General features: G+C 35.3%; 1 long non-coding RNA gene and 1 pseudogene across 1 annotated transcript in view; one reads left to right on the plus strand and one right to left on the minus strand.

Annotated features, from left to right (window-relative positions):
• Nucleotides 1-18,502, plus strand: part of LOC129059352 (uncharacterized) — a 221,931-nt gene that overhangs the window by 20,036 nt on the left and 183,393 nt on the right. Inside the window, exons 2-3 of the long non-coding RNA XR_008525171.1 lie at nucleotides 4,893-4,946; nucleotides 6,685-6,826. This is a non-coding gene — a long non-coding RNA (uncharacterized LOC129059352). The remainder of the gene's footprint in view (nucleotides 1-4,892; nucleotides 4,947-6,684; nucleotides 6,827-18,502) is intronic.
• On the minus strand, nucleotides 628-734 carry LOC112133628 (small nucleolar RNA SNORA40; annotated as a pseudogene).

The following is an 18,502-nucleotide window of genomic DNA, read 5'->3' on the forward strand; positions in this document are numbered from 1 at the left end:
GTGGTGGATCTGCCTGGTTCTCAATTTGACACCCTCTCTTAACATGTATGAATTCAAATCATATTCATTCCTAAACGATCACACTCAAGAATAGTACAGATGTGTGGAATATGCCAATCCCTTTAACTCCAGACATCATGTTCTCAAGATAAAAGCCTTTAAACAAAAAGCCATCGTATGTATGGTCAACATGGAAATGGAATGAAAAATTAATACTGCTGAGGATTTCCCTCATGTCCCATGCTGTTTAACTATCTATTCTACAATCCTAGAATCAATATTTTTTTTATTAAGAGTCAGGGTCTGTCTTTGTTACCTAGGCTGGAGTACAGTGGTACCATCAATGCTCAGTGCAGCCTCCAACTCCTGTGCTCAATCCTTTTGCCTCAGCCTCAGCTTCCTGAGTAGCTGCAACTACAGGCACATGCCCCAATACCCAGCTAATTTTAAAATTTTTGTGGAGATGAGGTGTTTGTTACTATCTTGCCCAGGCTGGTCTTGAACTCCTGGTTTTAAGCAATACTCCCACTTTGGTGTGGGGATTGCAGGCTTGAGCCACTGTGCCTGGCCTGGAACCAATCTTTATGGCTATCAATACTCCCATTAGTTAACTGTCTCAGGTATCATAATATCCCTTCTTACATGTATCAAAACTCATACTGAACAATAAGTTCTGGGTTGCAAAAGAGGATTTGTGTTTTGCACCTGTCCATAAGTCTTTGTCCACAAGACCTCAACGTTTATGACTATCATTGTAGTGAATACTCTATTATTTAGTTAGTTTATATTAGTAACTGTTACTGTGTACATGTGAATCCTTTATTGGAAATAATTGTTAGAGTAGCTTTTCCAACTCTGTTTCTTGCCCATTAACTTTATGTCCTTTAAAATTTTCCTATTTCAGGCCAGGCGTGGTGGCTCATGCCTGTAATCCCAGCACTTTGGGAGGCCGAGGCAGGTGGATCATGATGTCAGGAGATTGAGACCATCCTGGCTAACATGGTGAAACCCCGTCTCTACTAAAAATACAAAAAAATTAGTCGGGCGTGGTGGCGAGCACCTGTAGTCCCAGCTACTCGGGAGGCTGAGGCAGGAGAATGGCGTGAACCCACGAGGCAGACCTTGCAGTGAGCCAAAATCGTGCCACTGCACTCCAGCCTGGGAAACAGAGCAAGACTCTGTCTCAAAAATAAATAAATAAATAAATAAAATTAAATTTAAAAAAATTTCCTATTTCAAAGTTTAAATATATTCTCTTCTGCTATCTTGTAGAGGTCTTATTGTAATTTCCATGTTTATTTCTATCACAGTAAAGGGTGTTATAACAAATTATCATAGACTGGGTGGCTTTTATAATAAACATTTATTTTTCACAGTTCTGGAAGTTGAAAGCCCAAGATCAGTGCCCCAGCATAATTGAGTTCTGGCGAGGGCCCTCTGTCAGGTTGCAGCCAGCTCACTTTTTTTCTTTTTCTTTCTTTGTTTTTTTTTAATCCTCACATCACAGAAGGATGACAAGCTAGAGCTCTGGCCTCTTTTTTTAAGGGCACTAATTGCATTCATTAAGGGTCCACCCTTATGGCCTAATTACCACCCAAAGGATCCAACTCCAAAGAGGATCATATTGAGGATTCGATTTTAATATTGAATTTTTGGGGATACACAATATTCAGTCTGTAACAACATATATACACATATATATGTATGTATATATATACACATATATGTGTGTGTATATATATACACACATATATATGTGTATATATATGTGTGTATATATATATATATATACTGAATTGATTGTTTATACTGTAGGGGAAAATTTAAGTTTATTTTATTATGACATCAAATAGTCTAGTATCCTAAAAGTTTGTAGTTTCAACTGTGTCATAAATTACGTATCTTTTTTTGTGCAGGTCTGTACTCACTGGTTTATTCTACTGCTCTGTCTACTATGATACCAATAAAACCTCCTCTTTTTGTATTTTTGAAATAATTTTAAAGCAGATTTATTGGAGAAAAATTCAAAAATTCAAACATAATGTATTCAAAAATGCATTATAGAATGTAGCTGTTTAAAGTGAATAGTCAATAGTTTTTAGTGCAATCATAGAGTTGGGAAACCATCACTACAATAAATTTTAAAACATTTTTATTCACACACACAAATTCCATTAGCAGTCACTAATCATTCACCACTAATATTGCGTTGAGAATTTTAGCAACAATATTCCTAACAAATATTGGTCCGTAGTTTTCTTTGCTTGTGATGACTTTGTCCAATTTTGTTATCAGGTTAATATTGGCTTCTTTAAGTGAATTGGGAAGTTTTCCCTTTCCTTCTATACTTTGGAATGTTTGTAAAGATATGAAATTAGTTATTTAAATGTTCTGTGGAATTCACCAGTGAAGCCACCCGAACCTTGGATTTCTCTTTTGGGAAGTTTGTAAATTGCAAATGCAATGAATTTTGCATATAAAATATACACATACTTTTTAATTTATTCTTGTTAGTTCATGCATTTTAGGAATATGGTCATTTCATCTATGTTATCTAATTTGTTAGCATATAATTGTTTATAGAATTCCCTTATAATAATTTTCAATTTTTTAAGTTTATTAGTAATTTCATTTCTAAATTTAATGATTTGATTTTGCCTTTTTTCTGGGTCAGTATAGCTATAGATTTGCCAATTTTGTTGATTTTTTTCAAAGAACAAAACTTTTGATTCATTTATTTGATTGCTTGTTTATTCTTTATTTTATTAATTTTCACACTGTTATTCCCCTGCTTCTATGTGCTTTGGCTACAGTCTGTTTGTCTTCAAATGGTGCCATAAGTTGGAATATTGATTTGAGTTTGCTCTTCTTTTTTAGTGTAGATATTTACAGCCATAAATTAACGCTGTAAACACTACTTTTATTGTAGTCCATAAATTTGGGCATGTTGTGCCCTTACTTTCATTTATCTCAAAGTACATTTATCTAGTTTGATTTATTTCAAAGAAACTTTCTAGTTTCTCTTTTGACTTTTCCTTGAATTCATTGGTTTTTAGAAGTGCATTCTTCAATTTCCACATATTTGTGATTTTACCAGTTTTCTTCTGTTCATTTGTAATTACATTTTGTTGTCATTGAAGAACATACTCTACATGATTTTGGCCCTTTTAAATACATTTAGATATGTGTTTTGATAGATATGTTAGATATGTTTTAAACACATTTAGATATGTGTTTTGTCTAGGGTGGAGAATGTATCATGTGCATTTGAGAAGATTATGTATTCTGCTGTTATTGAGTATGTGTTCTATAGAAGTTTGTTAGGTGAGGTTGATTTATAGTATTGTTCAAGTCTTTTTATTTATTTATTTATTTATTATTATTATACTTTAGGTTTTAGGGTACATGTGCGCAATGTGCAGGTTAGTTACATATATATATATATACATGTGCCATTCTGGTGTGCTGCACCCACTAACTCATCATCTAGCATTAGGTATATCTCCCAGTGATATCCCTCCCCCCTCCCCCCACCCACAACAGTCCCCAGAGTGTGATGTTCCCCTTCCTTTGTCCTTGTGTCCTCATTGTTCAGTTCCCACCTATGAGTGAGAATATGTGGTGTTTGGTTTTTTTGTTCTTGCGATAGTTTACTGAGAATGATGATTTCCAATTTCATCATGTCCCTACAAAGGACATGAACTCATCTTTATTTCCTTGTCAATTGCCTGCCTAATTGTTATATCTGTTATTAAAAAGGGAGTATTTAAGGTTTCGTATTGTTGTTGAATTTTCCATTTCTTTCTTCAATTCTTCTAGTTTCTGTTTCATGCATTTTGGAACACTGTTGTATTTGTATATATTTTTATGATTCTTATATGCTTGTGATGGATTGGCTTTTATCATTATAAATTGTCTTTATGTCTAGTTATGTCATTTATGTCTTATAGTGTACAGTGCCTAATATTACCATAGTCACTCCGTATTTCTTATGGAGAAATATTTATGTTCTTATGACACAAATTTTACCATTCTTTAACTTTCAATGTATTTGTATCTTTGCATCTGAAATTAAAACGTGTCAGCTGTAGATAGTATATAATTAAATCTTTTTAATCAACTCTGGCAATCTCTTCCTCTTAATTAGATTTGTAATTCTTTCAAAATTAATATTATTCATGTGGTGTGCAAATTCCTCTGCCATTTCTGTTTTTATATGACTCATATTCTTTTTTTCTATGTTCCTCCTTTATTGCTTTCTTGCATTAAGTGAATATTTTCTTGAATGAACTTTAACTCCTTTAATATCTTTAATTTTTTATTGTATTTTTTGTCATTTTCTTAGTGTTCCTGCCAGGGCTTCTAAATACATCTTATCACATGTACTTATATAAAATTAATTCTGTTGAAACAGAATTATTATCCTTATATGTCTCTATTGCTACTTTTTTGGGGGGTATTATTGTTGTATACATTAAATGTACATATGTTAAAAATTTAACAATGTAATATTATAACTTTATGGAATTATATCTATTTGAAAGAGGCTGAGAGAAGAAATAAAAGAAAATATATATTTACAGCATTTGTTAACCTTCTTATTTACCAATTATTGTCCTCTTAATTTGTTTTTGTAGATTCATTACTATCTGTGTCATGTCATTATTCCAGTACAGCTTTGTTCTTACCTACCTACTTTGTGTTTTTATTATCAATTAATTTCATTTTTATATGCTGTCATTCTAACAATACAATCATAAATATATGTTGTTTGTACAATGCTCTTTACATTAGTTATGAGAAAAAGGAGAATAGATAAGCATCCCTGCTGTATTTTAGAATGTCATAATTACCTCTACTGGTGGTCTTGATTTTTGTCTGTTTGTTTTCAGTTGCAGCCTGTAGGCACTTGCTTTAACCATGAAGAATTACCTTTAGTACTTCAGGTAAGACACATCTGCTAGTTATGAATTCTCTCAGAATTCATTTCTCTGGAGGCATTTTTATTTTATTAATTTTGAGAAATACTTTTGCTGAATATAAGATTTTTGGCTTACATTTATTTTTCAGCATTTTGGATATGTAGGTCCACTATGACTTTCATTGTCCATGATATAAAGGTAGCTATTAATATTATTAGAGTTTCCTTGTACATGATAAATTATGTTTCTGTTATGGTTTTCAAATTTTTCTTTTTATGATTTTGACAATTTTTATAATATGTGTGGGAGTGGTATCTTTGTACATTTCTAAATTTTAGTTTGTTGAGCTTCTTGTGTGTAGATTAATTTATTTTTAATTAAATATGAAGTTTTCAGCTAGTGTTTTTTTATTTCCTCTCCTGGATCACCTAATATGCATATGTTTGCATGTTTAATACTTGTTTATATTTCTCCAAGACTCTCCTCATTTTTCTTCATGGATTTTTCCTTATTCTTCAGCATTCATAGTCTCCATAGATCTGCCTTCTATTTTGGCAATTCTTTCACTTCAAATGTACTATTTCCACCCACCTTATTTTCATTGTAGTTGTTATTGTTTGCCACCACATGCATGAGCTGGAGTGAGAGTAATCAGTATTCCACTGTCCTTGGATACACTTGGAATAGAGCCTCCTTACTATAAGTGGGGGATTGATTAAAAAAGGAAACTGTAATTTTGTAGCAATAGTTGTCAGATTATACATTTCAACTCAGAACTAGGGGGATGAGAAATGATGCTTACTTGCCCTATTCTCATGAGATGCTCTTTTCTTTTATTAGGAGCTGAAGGGAGATGGAGCCTAATTTTTTTTATTTTACTTGTTTGAGTGGAGCTTCTCTCATGCAAATATGTTTGAGAAAAGAGGATAGGTGGAAGCATAAAGAAGTGCATCATGGCTCAAGTGAAGCAGACTTTAACTGTTCTTGTTCAGATCTACAAGATTTGGTAGTTTCTTTTAAAAAATGTTTCTTCACTTGCTATATGCCCTTAGAAGAATTTTCAGATGATATAAATTGTTAATTTTTTTAAAAAACATTTTTTTATTAGTTATACTTGTTTTACTGGGGAGTAAGTACATGGAATTCTTTAAGCTGTATTTTTGGAAGTTGTTAGGTACAGTAAGTTCCTCTTCAAAGAGTCAGCTTGTTCAGCTTCCTTGTTCTTTGTTCTCTATTTTCAAAGCCTAACTTCCTCGTTCTTTGTATCTCCTTGCCCCTAGTTATAGTAAACCACCTTCCTGCCAGTCTTAAACTATAACGCACATCTGTTCCCTTGGTTACCTACTCTGCAATTGCCCTTCCTGCCAAAACTATTCTTCCTGCCCAAACCACTCGTCCTGCCACTGTAACCCACATCCCTGCTGTATTTGAAATAGCCAATCGGGATTAGCTTAGATTGTGTGGTCCAGCCCCAGCCAGTGTGAACAGGACACAGAAGCAGGGACTAACCATTTTATGGATAAAAACCCCTTCCCTCCTTTGTTCGGCGTGCTTTCATAGCAGCCAGAAGTGCGAGTGGCACCCTTCTGCAGAAGGAAATTTGCCTTGCTGAGAAATCTTTTGTTTGAGTGCTCGTTTTCCTTGCAACTCTGAGCTCTTATTTTCAACAATTTGGGGGCTTGCCTGGGACTCCCATTCTCCTACAGGGAAAGGGCCTCTGGTAACCTCTCATGAGGAGACTTACTGCACTGCCTTATTGCAGTGGCATCAGGGTGAAGAATCGGGAGCCAGCGGTATGACAAATAAATCTGGACTCTCAGCAATGAGGAAAGAAACAGACCAACAAGTTGGGGAAAGAAGGCTCACATACTGCAGTGACCAGGTAACTCTGTTCACAGACCAAGGTAAGAAACGTCGCAAGAGTGACAAAGTACTTCCTTGGTGGTTGGGATACCTTGAAGGTTGAAAGCACATGAATGAGATGCACAATTGAGTGAAAAGCAAGTGTTGAGTCTGTATCTGTGGTTCCATGGTCCCTTCATACGGCTTAGGGCAGTGCTTCTCTAAAGGAGTCTGGGTCAGGGGTTTATACTGACCAACCAATGCTAAGAGGGACCCAGCACCTGAGAGGGAAACGGCCAGAGAAGGATGAAGCGAAAGAAGAAGAGTGCAAGAAACCTCCACCGGGGGGGTTGAGCCTCTAGGAAGGGAAAGGTGAGAACTCTCCAGTAGGGTAGGTTGAGCCTCACACAAACCTCCAGTAGTAGGGAAGGCAATAAATTTCCAGTAGGGGAAATTGAGCTCTGACACGCTTTCTTCTACTTGTTCTAGTCTATTGTTGAAACTTTCCACTGCATTTTGCATTTTTCTAGGTGTATCTTTCATTTCCAGAAGTTGTGGTTGTTCTTTCTTTATGATAGCTATCTCTCTACAAAATTTTTAATTCATATCCTAGATTGTTTTTTAAATTTCTTTAATTTGTTTTCAACTTTCTCTTGTATCTTCTTGAGTAGGTTAATAATCAACCTTCCTAATTCTTTATATGGCACTTCAGAGATTTTTATCTTTGTTTGGATCTATTGCTGTGGAGCTAGTGTGATTTTGTGGGAGAGTTATAGAGCCCTGTTTTGCCATGTAAATGCCCTAAATGCTCCACTTAAAAGATACAGAATGGCAGAGTGAATTAAAAAAAAACACCAGTCAAATATCTGTTGTCATCAAGAGATTCATCTAACACATTAAGGATTCATAGAAACTTGAAGTAAAGATGTGGAAAAAGATATTCCACGCAAATGGAAACCAACAGTGAACCGGAGCAGCTATTCTCACATCACACAAAACAGACTTTAAAGCAACAACAGGACAAAAAGACAAAGAAGGATATTATACAATGATAAAATGATTAGTTCAATAGGAAGATATTATAATCCTAAATTTATATGCACCTAACATTGGAGTTCCCAGATTTAGAAAACAATTGCTACAAGATGTACAAAATTGAATAGATGGCAACACAACAATAGTGAGGGGGACTTCAATACTCCACTGACAGCACAAGGCAGATTATTAAGAGAGAAATTCAGCAAAGAAACAATGGACTTAAACTATACCTTAAAACAAATAGACCTAACAATTTTTTATAGAACATTCTTCCCAACAACTGCAGAATAAACATTATTTTCATCAGCACATGGAACATTTTCCAAGATAGATCATATAATAGGCAATGAGTCTCACCTGAATAAATTTAAGAAAATTGAAATTATATCAAGTATCTTCTCAGACTGTTATGTTACAGTTGGTAGTTACTCAGGCATGAGCAGGGAAGGAGAGGGTCCCATCCCCAACAGGAATGTTACATGACCCTCAGGTGATGGTCATGGGGTTGTTAAGCTATCTCTCTAAAATGACAATTGGTTACAGCCAAGGCCAGAAAAAAGTAGTCTCCTAATAGACAGAAAACTTGAAACTGATGAGCACCAGCTTCCCAATAAGATCAGAGTTGGCTGAGTGGGCTCAAGCATGCAAAGTAAGAGCCAAATTGGTGGAGTTTAACTGGTATATGACCTCTTTAAGGAACCCTTGACTGGTAAGGGAAGAACACTTTGAGTGAGAATGCATAGAACTTCAGTAAACACATTCTACATGCAGCCCCTCCCAAAGTGTTAGCAAGCCACTGCACATGTGAACAGCCCAACCCAAGGGAAGAATCAGGAGAGAAAGTATGCTAGACCCCAGAATCACAACAATGTATAAAACCCCAAGTCAAAGGCCAAACTGTGCACTTGAATCCCTCAAGTCACCTGCTTGGCCCTCTTCCGTATGTGCTTTATTTCCTTTTGTTCCTGATCTAAAACTTTTTAATAAACTTTCATTCCTTCTCTAAAACCTGCTTCTGTCTCTCCCTCTGCCTTATAGTCCTCAGTCAAATACTATCTTCTGAGGAGGGAAGAATCGAGGTTATGTAGACCCATACAGAATTGCCACTGCTAACACACTTTTGTACTGTGTGACTTGGATACATTCCCTAGTGCTAACAAGACCACAGTGGAATTAAAATTGAAAATGAACTCCAAAAGGAAGCCTCGAAACTATGCAAATACATGAAAATTAAATAATCTGCTTTTGAATGATTTTTGGGCTAACAGTAAAGTCAAGATGGAAATTCTAAAAACTTTTGAAATGAATGAAAATAGTGACAAAACTTATTAAACCTCTGGGATACAGCAAAAGTGGTAAGAGGAAAGTTCATAGAGTTAAATGCCTACATCAAAACATCTAAAAGAGTGCAAAAAGACAGCCTAATATTGTACCTCAAGGAACTGGAGAAATAAGAATACACTAAAGCCAAAGCAGGCAGAAGAATGGAAATAACAAAAATCAGAACAGAATTAAATTAAATTGAAACAAAAAAGTGTCAAAGATAAATGAAACAAAAAGCTGGTTCTTTGAAAAGATAAGCAAAATTTATAGACTATTAGTGAGATTTACCAAGAACAAGAGAAAAATCAAATAAGCTCTATTAGAAATGAAATTGGGACCCCCACATTGACCAGAATCCGTGGACATGGTGAACCAGGTTATCAAGCACAAGCCTGCAGTTGCCTGGGAGACTGGAAAGCCTCTCTCCATAGAGGAGATAGAGGTGGCACCCCCAAAGTCTCATGAAGTTCGAATCACGATCATTGCCACTGTGGTTTGCCACACCGACACCTATACCGTGAGTGGAGCTGATCCTAAGGGTTGTTTTCCAGTGATCTTGGGACATGAAGGTGCTTGGAATTGTAGAAAGTGTTGGCAAGGAAGTTACTAAGCTGAAGGCAGGGGTGACACTGTCATTCCACTTTACACCCCACAATGTGGAGAATGCAAATTTGATCTAAATCCTAAAACTAACCTTTGCTAGAAGATAAGAGTCACAAAGTTTATTTTCTAAATATCCATGGATTGGTAAAGATTACTATCTTAATTGTATGAAAATCCAAACTGCTAGGTATTTTGTTAAATTAGTATGTATATCTCATGTGTAGGCATTGTATTTTTGTTTCTAATTTTAAATTGAAATTGAGTAGACACACTTATAAGTGGGAGCTGACTGATGAGAACACATGGATATATGAGGGGAGGGGAAAAACACACACCGGGTAACTGCAGGAGACTGGGGGAGGGAGACCATCAGGAAGAATAGCTAATGGGTGCTGGGCTTAATACTTGGGTGATGGGATGATCTGTGCAGTAAACCACTGTGACATACATTTACCTATGTAGCAAACCTGCACATCCTGCACATGTACACCTGAACTTAAAATTTGAAAATAAAGAAAAATAAATAAATTGAGTAGACAATTGTATTTATACACTTTCTAAAACCTATACATTTTCCAGGGAGCAGATTGCTAGTCTTCTGATATCATCGTTAAGCTAATTCATTGATGATAAGTGAACATTAAATAAATAAGGCAACTAGTGGCTGGCGTGATGGCTCATGCCTGTAATCCCAGCACTATGGGAGGCCGAGGAGGAGGGTGGATCAAGGGGTCAGGAGTTTAAGACCAGCCTGACCAACATGGTGAAATCCCATCTCTACTAAAAATAGAAAAATTAGCTGGGTGTGGTGGCATGTGCCTGTAATCCCAGCTATGCAGGAGGCTGAGGCAGGAGCATCTCTTGAACCCAGGAGGCAGAGGTTGCAGTGAGCCGAGATCGGGCCACTGCACTCCAGACTGGGTGACACAGCGAGACTCCATCTCAAATAAATAAATAAAGCAACTAAAAAAATATCTACAGGGGATGATATTTAGAGTTTACATTTTAACAAGTCATTACTCACAGCAGTAAAAAATGCAAGCATAATAAGCCTAGTAAATTAGTAATTTAAAAAGTTAAAAGAAATGAATGGATTTAAAGCATATTATAGACATGATATGTTATTTTCAGACCGTTAAACATGACCATGATGAACAATTGCAGGTGCTTGAAATTTCCACAATTTCATAAAACATTAATTGAACACTAAATGTCAGAAGAAAATCACTAATAGTGCTTCTCAAAGAAAGGTGCATGACCGCCTGTATCTGAATCTCCTACCCTCTTGAGACTGCTAAAATCATTAATTCATGTCCATTATGAGAGGTTTTTGAATTGCAATACTAACTACAGGTTTCTGGGATCCCAACTATATACAAAATATCCCACATGATCCCATGCACATTACTATTTGAGTTGCACTGCATTAGGGAAGAAAGGCAAAAATTCTTCATATTTATTGTAATATTTAATTTTGTGTCAACTCAGCTGGACTACAGTGCCCAGATATGTTGTCAAATACTTTCTAGATGTTTATTTGAGGATGTTTTGGGCTGAAATTGAAATTTAAATTAGTGTATTTTGAGTAAATAAGATCACTTTTTAGACTGTAAGTCAGCATTATCTCACGATACAAGATCTGAACATAACTCTGCCAACAGATGATCTTGGGGCTTGAACTGCAACATGAAATTTTCTGGGTCTCCAGCCTGCCAGCCCACTCTGCAGATTTAGAACTTTCCAGCCTCCATAATCACCAGATTCTTTAAAATAAATCTACTCACACACATACACACACACACACACACACACACACACACACACACAGCCCATTGGTTCAGTTTCTCTGAAAAAGCCTGATTTAATACGTCTGCGATGCGCTAATTAACCATCATACATTACATTTACCTCGCATTAACTTACACTCTATACAAAGCAACCCAAAAGGCCCTGAACCTACCACTGTCCTCAGCGCTGAGCGGAAAAGGAATGCAGAGGTGCCTCAACAATAATTCACAGACCTTAGGGAAACCTTCTAGGTCCTAATCCCTAATCTTGATTCCTCTTAGCCTTGTTCTACTCTCCCTATAAAAGAAAAGCCTTTTTCTGCTTGTTCCTTAAGAAGTTTGCAAATCTTTTGTTTATAGAATTTTTATTGCAAAATATTTTCAGTAATTTTTATATTAATTCCAAGTAAGTTTTTAGTTGACAATTTCCTGGTGCTGCAATTAGGATCAACATTGAGTCTCAACTATGAAACCTTGTCATTCTTGACCAGGTAATGGAAACTTGCAAATCCTTTGAACTCCTTTTATCTTAATTGATACAGTGAATTTTTGTTGAGTTCAACACTCAATCCAGTCTACAGATGTCTTGTCTCTTGAAACACAGTAAGGATTTACTTTAACTCCTTTAGGCAAAGAGACTTCTCTTTGGCCTTTCTGTGCAGCCTCTTCTGGTTTTCTTCAAATTTCCAGGCTGGAATTTCATGGGACTGTTTCTCTGGCTTATTGGACATAGGATTGTGCAAGGAAATGAACTGAGAGGGAATCTTTCCTAGTTCTTCGAAGTCTTATCTCTGTTTAATAATCAAATCCTGTGCATAGCTCACTGTACGGGTACCCTTTATTCTCTTCTCCCACTGATTATATACTCTGTAATTATTGCACTACCTTTGTTAAATATCTCCAATGACACATATTTCTAAGAATAATGTAGAACTGAAGTGGCCTTTTTGAGGTTCTTGTGCTCTCCTCTATAATCAATGGTCTGCTTATTAATCAATAGTCTGCTTATTTGTTATGGAATGTGTAAACCAAAAGGTGACTTTCTCAGTGTAAGTTTAATTAGGACATTCAGCAATCCTGATCTACTTAATCTGAGCATATTTAATCTCTCAATAATATTCTGTCTCCCTCAAATATGTATTTTGTTATTTTCTAATTTCACAAATAATATTATATGTATTTATCATATAATGTTATGCTCTGATATATATATATGTTCTGATATATATATATGTGTGTGTTTGTGTGTATATATAGAGAGAGTAAAATGGTTAAATCTAGCTAATGAACAAATGCATTACCTAACACAGTTATTTTTGTGGTGAGAGCATTCAACATCTACTTTTTTGCATTTTTCAAAAGTACAATATAGTCTGCTGTACAATAGGCCTCTTGAATTTGTTTCTCCTGCTTATCTCTACTTGTGTATTACTTAAGTAGACTTATGTGTACTTACTACTTATATTTATTTCTCACTTACTCCAACCTCAAAGGCATTCCCAGCCTTTCTCCTTTCTCTCTCTTTTTCTCTCAGGTCCTTCAAATCCATTCCAAGTTCTTCACATTACCTTAACTTCCCTACAATGTCCTACATACTGGGTCAATCTTAGGTATTGTAAGGGAAAGAAACACTGGGGCTAATGCCTATGCAAAAAGAAAGAGAATTTATCAAACTCAAAAGTCTCAGTGATATCTCTGAAAGATATGGTCCTATGTGCCCCTCAAAAACCCTTAAACTAACTGGATAAAATAATAATCTCATTCAATGAGCACCCCTCCACCTTTTTGACAGACACTAAAGCCATTTGTGCTACTTTAAGACCTTATATGATCCCACCATAATCCCTCAGAATATATCAAGGATCTCACCAGTGGGATGGGAAAACTTACCATATAACTTTCCCCTTTCTCAACCACTTTCTGTAGCTCTTTCACCCCATAATGCCCAACGTAGGTGTTTATCATCTACTATTCTATTAGACATTAGACAGATATTAACTTTCTTATTCACATGTAAATATTTGGTGTTCACCCCAAAGGACTAACCCTTGAAGTCCTGGACTCCTCCCCAATCACTGTTGTTCTCTAACAACTGTGATAGATCAACCCAAATTTCTTACCCCTCTCCCAGCTCCCAAAACTCTTAACCGTCCTCACATTCAGACATACTAACTGACTTTCCTGAGCCTCTCTGGGCTGTGGATGTATTGCAAAGCATAATTGTTGAAAAGAATATAGTCCCCCAACATAGCCCTCCCTAAGCTACCCCCGTATCTTTCAAGAACTGAAGGAATTGAAAGTCACAAACCTATCTTCCAAGGGCTTATGTCAAAGGACACTCTTTGTGTAATTTAGGTCTAGCAATACCCCAATTCTTCCAGTAAAAAAGCCTCATTATCTCTTATTAAGTCTGGATTTGTTTTTATTTGTCAAAGAAAAGTAAGTCACATGAGCTCTATGTTTGCCCAGGTTTCCAATCAGAGACACTTCCCAGACACTATCCCAGAGAAGAAAATCTCACTGAATTGAGGTGGTAGAGATCAGATATTTGGAATCCTATGGCAGGTGGAATTTGAGGGGCAGAGTATCAGAACTGAGAGATTGAAACAGATAAAGATCCCAGAAATCTGCATACGAATCCTGTAGAATATTTGGCTAAACATTAAGCTGGGTATATTTAAAGTTCCATAATGCCAGTGGAAGAATGACTCATAGGGAGCTTTAGGAAGAATAAAATTGGACTTTTCATAGAATTCCGAGATTTTGAATAACCAGAGAGGACAAAATTTAATGAACACCTGTAGTATTAAGTATTGAGCCCCCAAAGACTACATACTTCAGGAGTAGTGCTAAATAAAACCTACAAAAAACTGCTAGATTGCCTATATAACCATAAAAACCATAATAAGAAAATTCAATAATATACAAAGTAAATTAAATGTCAATTGGTGAAAGGGTACAAAGTTTCAGTTAGATAGGTGGAACACGTTCTGTTGATCTATTGCACAGCAGAGTAACTATAGTTAATAATAATAGATTGTGTATTTCAAAATAGCTAAAAGAGGTGATTTAAGTGTTCTCATCACAAGAAAATGATTAGTATTTGAGGAGATAGATATGTTACTTAGCCTAATTTCATCATTCCACAATGTAGGCATGAATCAAAACATCACACTGTACCCCGTAAATATATATAATTATTTTATCTGTAAACTAAAAATAAAATAAAACTTTAAACAAGTTTTGTTTGCAAGGAAAAAATCAACACCATTTAAAGCAGGAAAATAAAATCCAAACCTGAGTTTGTCCTCGTAAAATAAACTGGTAAGTATTCCCTCCTCTTATATATGTTTAGTATTTCTGAGGAGTTGCAGTTAATTCTTTAAACGTGGAGTGGTATTCACCAGTGAATCCATTTTGATCTGAACTTTTCTTTGTAGAAAATTTTCATTAATTCTTTAATCTCTTTATTATACTTCTGTGCAGATTTTCTATTTCTTCTTGAGTCAGTTTCCATAGTTTGTGTTTTTCTAGGAATTTGTCCATTATCTGATGTATTAGCATATAATCATTCATAGTATTCCCTTATAATCCTTTTTGATGTCTGTAATTAGCAGTTATGCCCCTTCTTTCATTCTTGATTTTAATAATTTGAGTCTTCTTTCTTTTTATAATCTGCTTAACTAAAAGTTTGTCAATTTTGTTACTCTTTCCAAAGAACCAACTTTTAGTTTCATTAATTCTTCTTTATTTTTTTATTCTCAATTTTATTTATTTATGATCTTACATTTGTCACTTCCTTTGGTTTACATCCTCTTTTTTTTTAATTCTGTAGGCAGTAAATAATTAGGTCATGTTTGTTGATCTAGTCTAACAATCTCTGCCTTTTGGCTAGATTTTTAATTCTTTCATATTCAGTGTTATTATAGACACACAGGATTATATTTGCCATTTTATTTCTTGTTTTCTAAGTGTTTTGTGTTCTGTTTGTTTCTTTTTTATGATTATTACCTTATTTGGGGTTAAATATATAATTTTTGTATATAAAATTTCAATTTGTCCCTGCTTTTATTATATTTTTAAGTTGTTTTTTTCTTTTGTGGTTGCCCTGGGGAATGCAATTAACATCTCAGTCTATAATAATCGAGTCCATATGAAGAGCAACTTAATTTTAATAGGATACAAATCTTTTGCTCCTATATATCTCAATTCCTTTTGCCCTCCTTTATGGTAATATTGGTATGTTAATTTCATGTTTATACATTATGTGCCTATCAATGTTAATTCATAATTTTGGCTTTGTTGGTTTAATTTTTAATCAGATAGGAAAAACAAATTAAAAAAATACATTTATCTCCCTTTTATATTTACTGGTGTGGTTATCTTTACCAGCATACTTCATTCTTTCATACAATTCAACTGTCAAGTATCCTTTTGTTTTATTGGTATTTCTTAATAAGGCCAGTGCTAATGACAAATTCTCTCAGTTTTGTTATCTGAGAATTTGTTAGTTATTCCTTTATTGTTTTAAAGGTAGTGTTGCTAAATATGGAATTTGAAGTTAATATTATTCTATCAGGATTTTGAATATGTGAACCTACTGTGTCCTGGTGTTTGTGGTTTCTGATGAAAAAATAGCTGATATTTTACTGAGGCTCTTTCCTAGTAATGATTTACTTCTCACTTGCTCATTTTAAGTTTCCATTTTTGCTTTGTGGCTCGGAATTGTTTCAGTATGATGTGTCTCATTTTTATTCTCTTTGACTTTATTTTACTTGGAATTTGTTGAACTTTTTAGATGGGTAGATTTATATATTTTATCAAATTTGAGATGTTTTAAATTATTATTTCTTCATATTTTTTCCTGCCTCTCTGTTTCTTCTCTCCTCCTGGGACTCTCATTATGTGTATGTTGGTACTCTTGATAGTGCTCCACGAGTATCTGAGGCTCTGTTTGTTTTTCTTCATTATTTTTGCTTTCTGTTCCTCAGACTGGATAATCTCAATTGCACTGTCTTCAAGTTCACTGATTGTTTCTCCAACCAATCACTTGCTGCTACTGATCAATCCCTGTGTCAATTTTTTATTTATTATTATTATTTGGAACTTTAACTCCAACATTTTTCTTTGGATTTTCAAAAAATAATATCTCTATACTTTGATATATTCTATCTAGTGAGTATTATGAGGTGAGTTTTTCCCACCAAAATTCTAATTTGAAATCCTAACCCCCCAGTATGTGACTATATTTGGAAATAAGGCCTTTAATGGAGGTAAATAAGTTAAATGAAGCCATCAGGGTCAAGGCATGACAACCACTCCTTGACCTGAGGACCTCTTGGTAAGCTAGATAGAAGAAAGTCCTTCTCAGTCATTTCTGGGTACCCACATGATTTTTTTAGGTCCCTAATCAAATCTGTCTGATGATTTTATAAGAAAGAGTGGATTTGCGCACACAAAGGAGGTACACAGGTCGAGGAAAGATTGTGTGACTATATAGTGAGAAGGTGGAGAAGGAACCAAGGAGAGAGGCCTTAGACAAATTTAAATTTGCCCACACATAGGTCTTAGGCTTCTAGCCTCCCGAATAATGAGAGAAGAAATTTCCCTTTTATAAGACACTCACTCTGTGGTATTGTGTTACAGTAGCCCTAGCAAACAAATACACTGAGACACTGTTTTCAAATTTTCTTTTAGTTCTTTAGATGTGATGTATTTCTTCTTTTTCTTTTATTTATTTATTTTTTTCCTTTTTTGAGATAGGGTCTTACTCTGTCAGGCTGGAGTGCGGTGACACAATCATGGTTCACTGCAGCCTTGATCTCTCCAGGCTCAGGTGATCCTCCCACCTCAGCCTCTTGAGTAGCTGGGACTACAGACACATACCACCACACCCAGCTAAGTTTTGCATTTTTTTGGACAGATGTGGTTTCACCATGTTGCCCAAGCTGATCCTGAATTCCTGGGCTCAAGCAACCTGCCAGTCTCAGTCTTGTGGAAGTACCGGAATTACAGGTGTGAGCCACCACACCTTCATTGAACACACTTAAAATAGCTGATGTATTATTTTTCAGGTTTTTCTCTGGAACATTTCTATTGATTGCATTGTTACCTATGTACGCATCATACTTTGTTTTTTTCTTCATGTCACATGTACTTTTGTTGAAAGCCTGACATTTAGAATAGTACAGTGTGGCAACTCTCAGTATCAGATTCTCTCCTCTGTCTAGGATTTGTTGCTGTTTGTTTGTGTTGGTTTTTTTGTAATTTTTTTTTCTTTTTTTAACATCTAAGTTAAGGGGTGCGTATGCAGGTTTGTTTCAATGGAAAACTTGTGTCATGGGGGTTTGTTGTACAGATTATTTCATTACCCAAGTATTAAACCTAGCATCAAATTAGGTATTTTTCCTAATCCTCTCCCTCCTCCCACCCTCCACCCTTTAATAGGCCAGGTGTGTGTTGTTCTCTATGTATCCATGTGTTCTCATCATTTAGCTCCCATGTATAAATAAGAACATGTGGTATTTGTTTTTCTGTTCTTGCATTAGTTTGCTAAGAATAATGATCTCCAGCTCCATCCATGTCCAGGCAAAGGGCATAATCTCATTCTTTTCATGGCTGCATAGTATTACATGGTGTACATATACCACATTTTCTTTATCCAGTCTATCACCAATGAACATTTAGGTTGATTGCATGTCTTTGCTTTTGTGAAAAGTGCTGCAATGAATATATGCGTGTACATGTCTTTATAATAGAACTATTTATATTCCTTTGGGTATATACCCAGTAATGGGATTGCTGGGTCAAATGGTATTTCTTAGTGACTCTCCTTAACTAATTATGTGAAGTCTCCATATTTTGTATGTGGCCACTGACATTGCTGGAACCTGTAAATGTCATCTTATAAGGAAAGAGGTGTTTACAGATGTGATTAACTCAAAGAGTTTACCATGGGATTATTATTCTGGATTATGTGGGTGGGCC

This window comes from Pongo abelii, chromosome 4 (genome assembly GCF_028885655.2).
Source record: "Pongo abelii isolate AG06213 chromosome 4, NHGRI_mPonAbe1-v2.0_pri, whole genome shotgun sequence".
NCBI lineage: Eukaryota > Metazoa > Chordata > Mammalia > Primates > Hominidae > Pongo > Pongo abelii.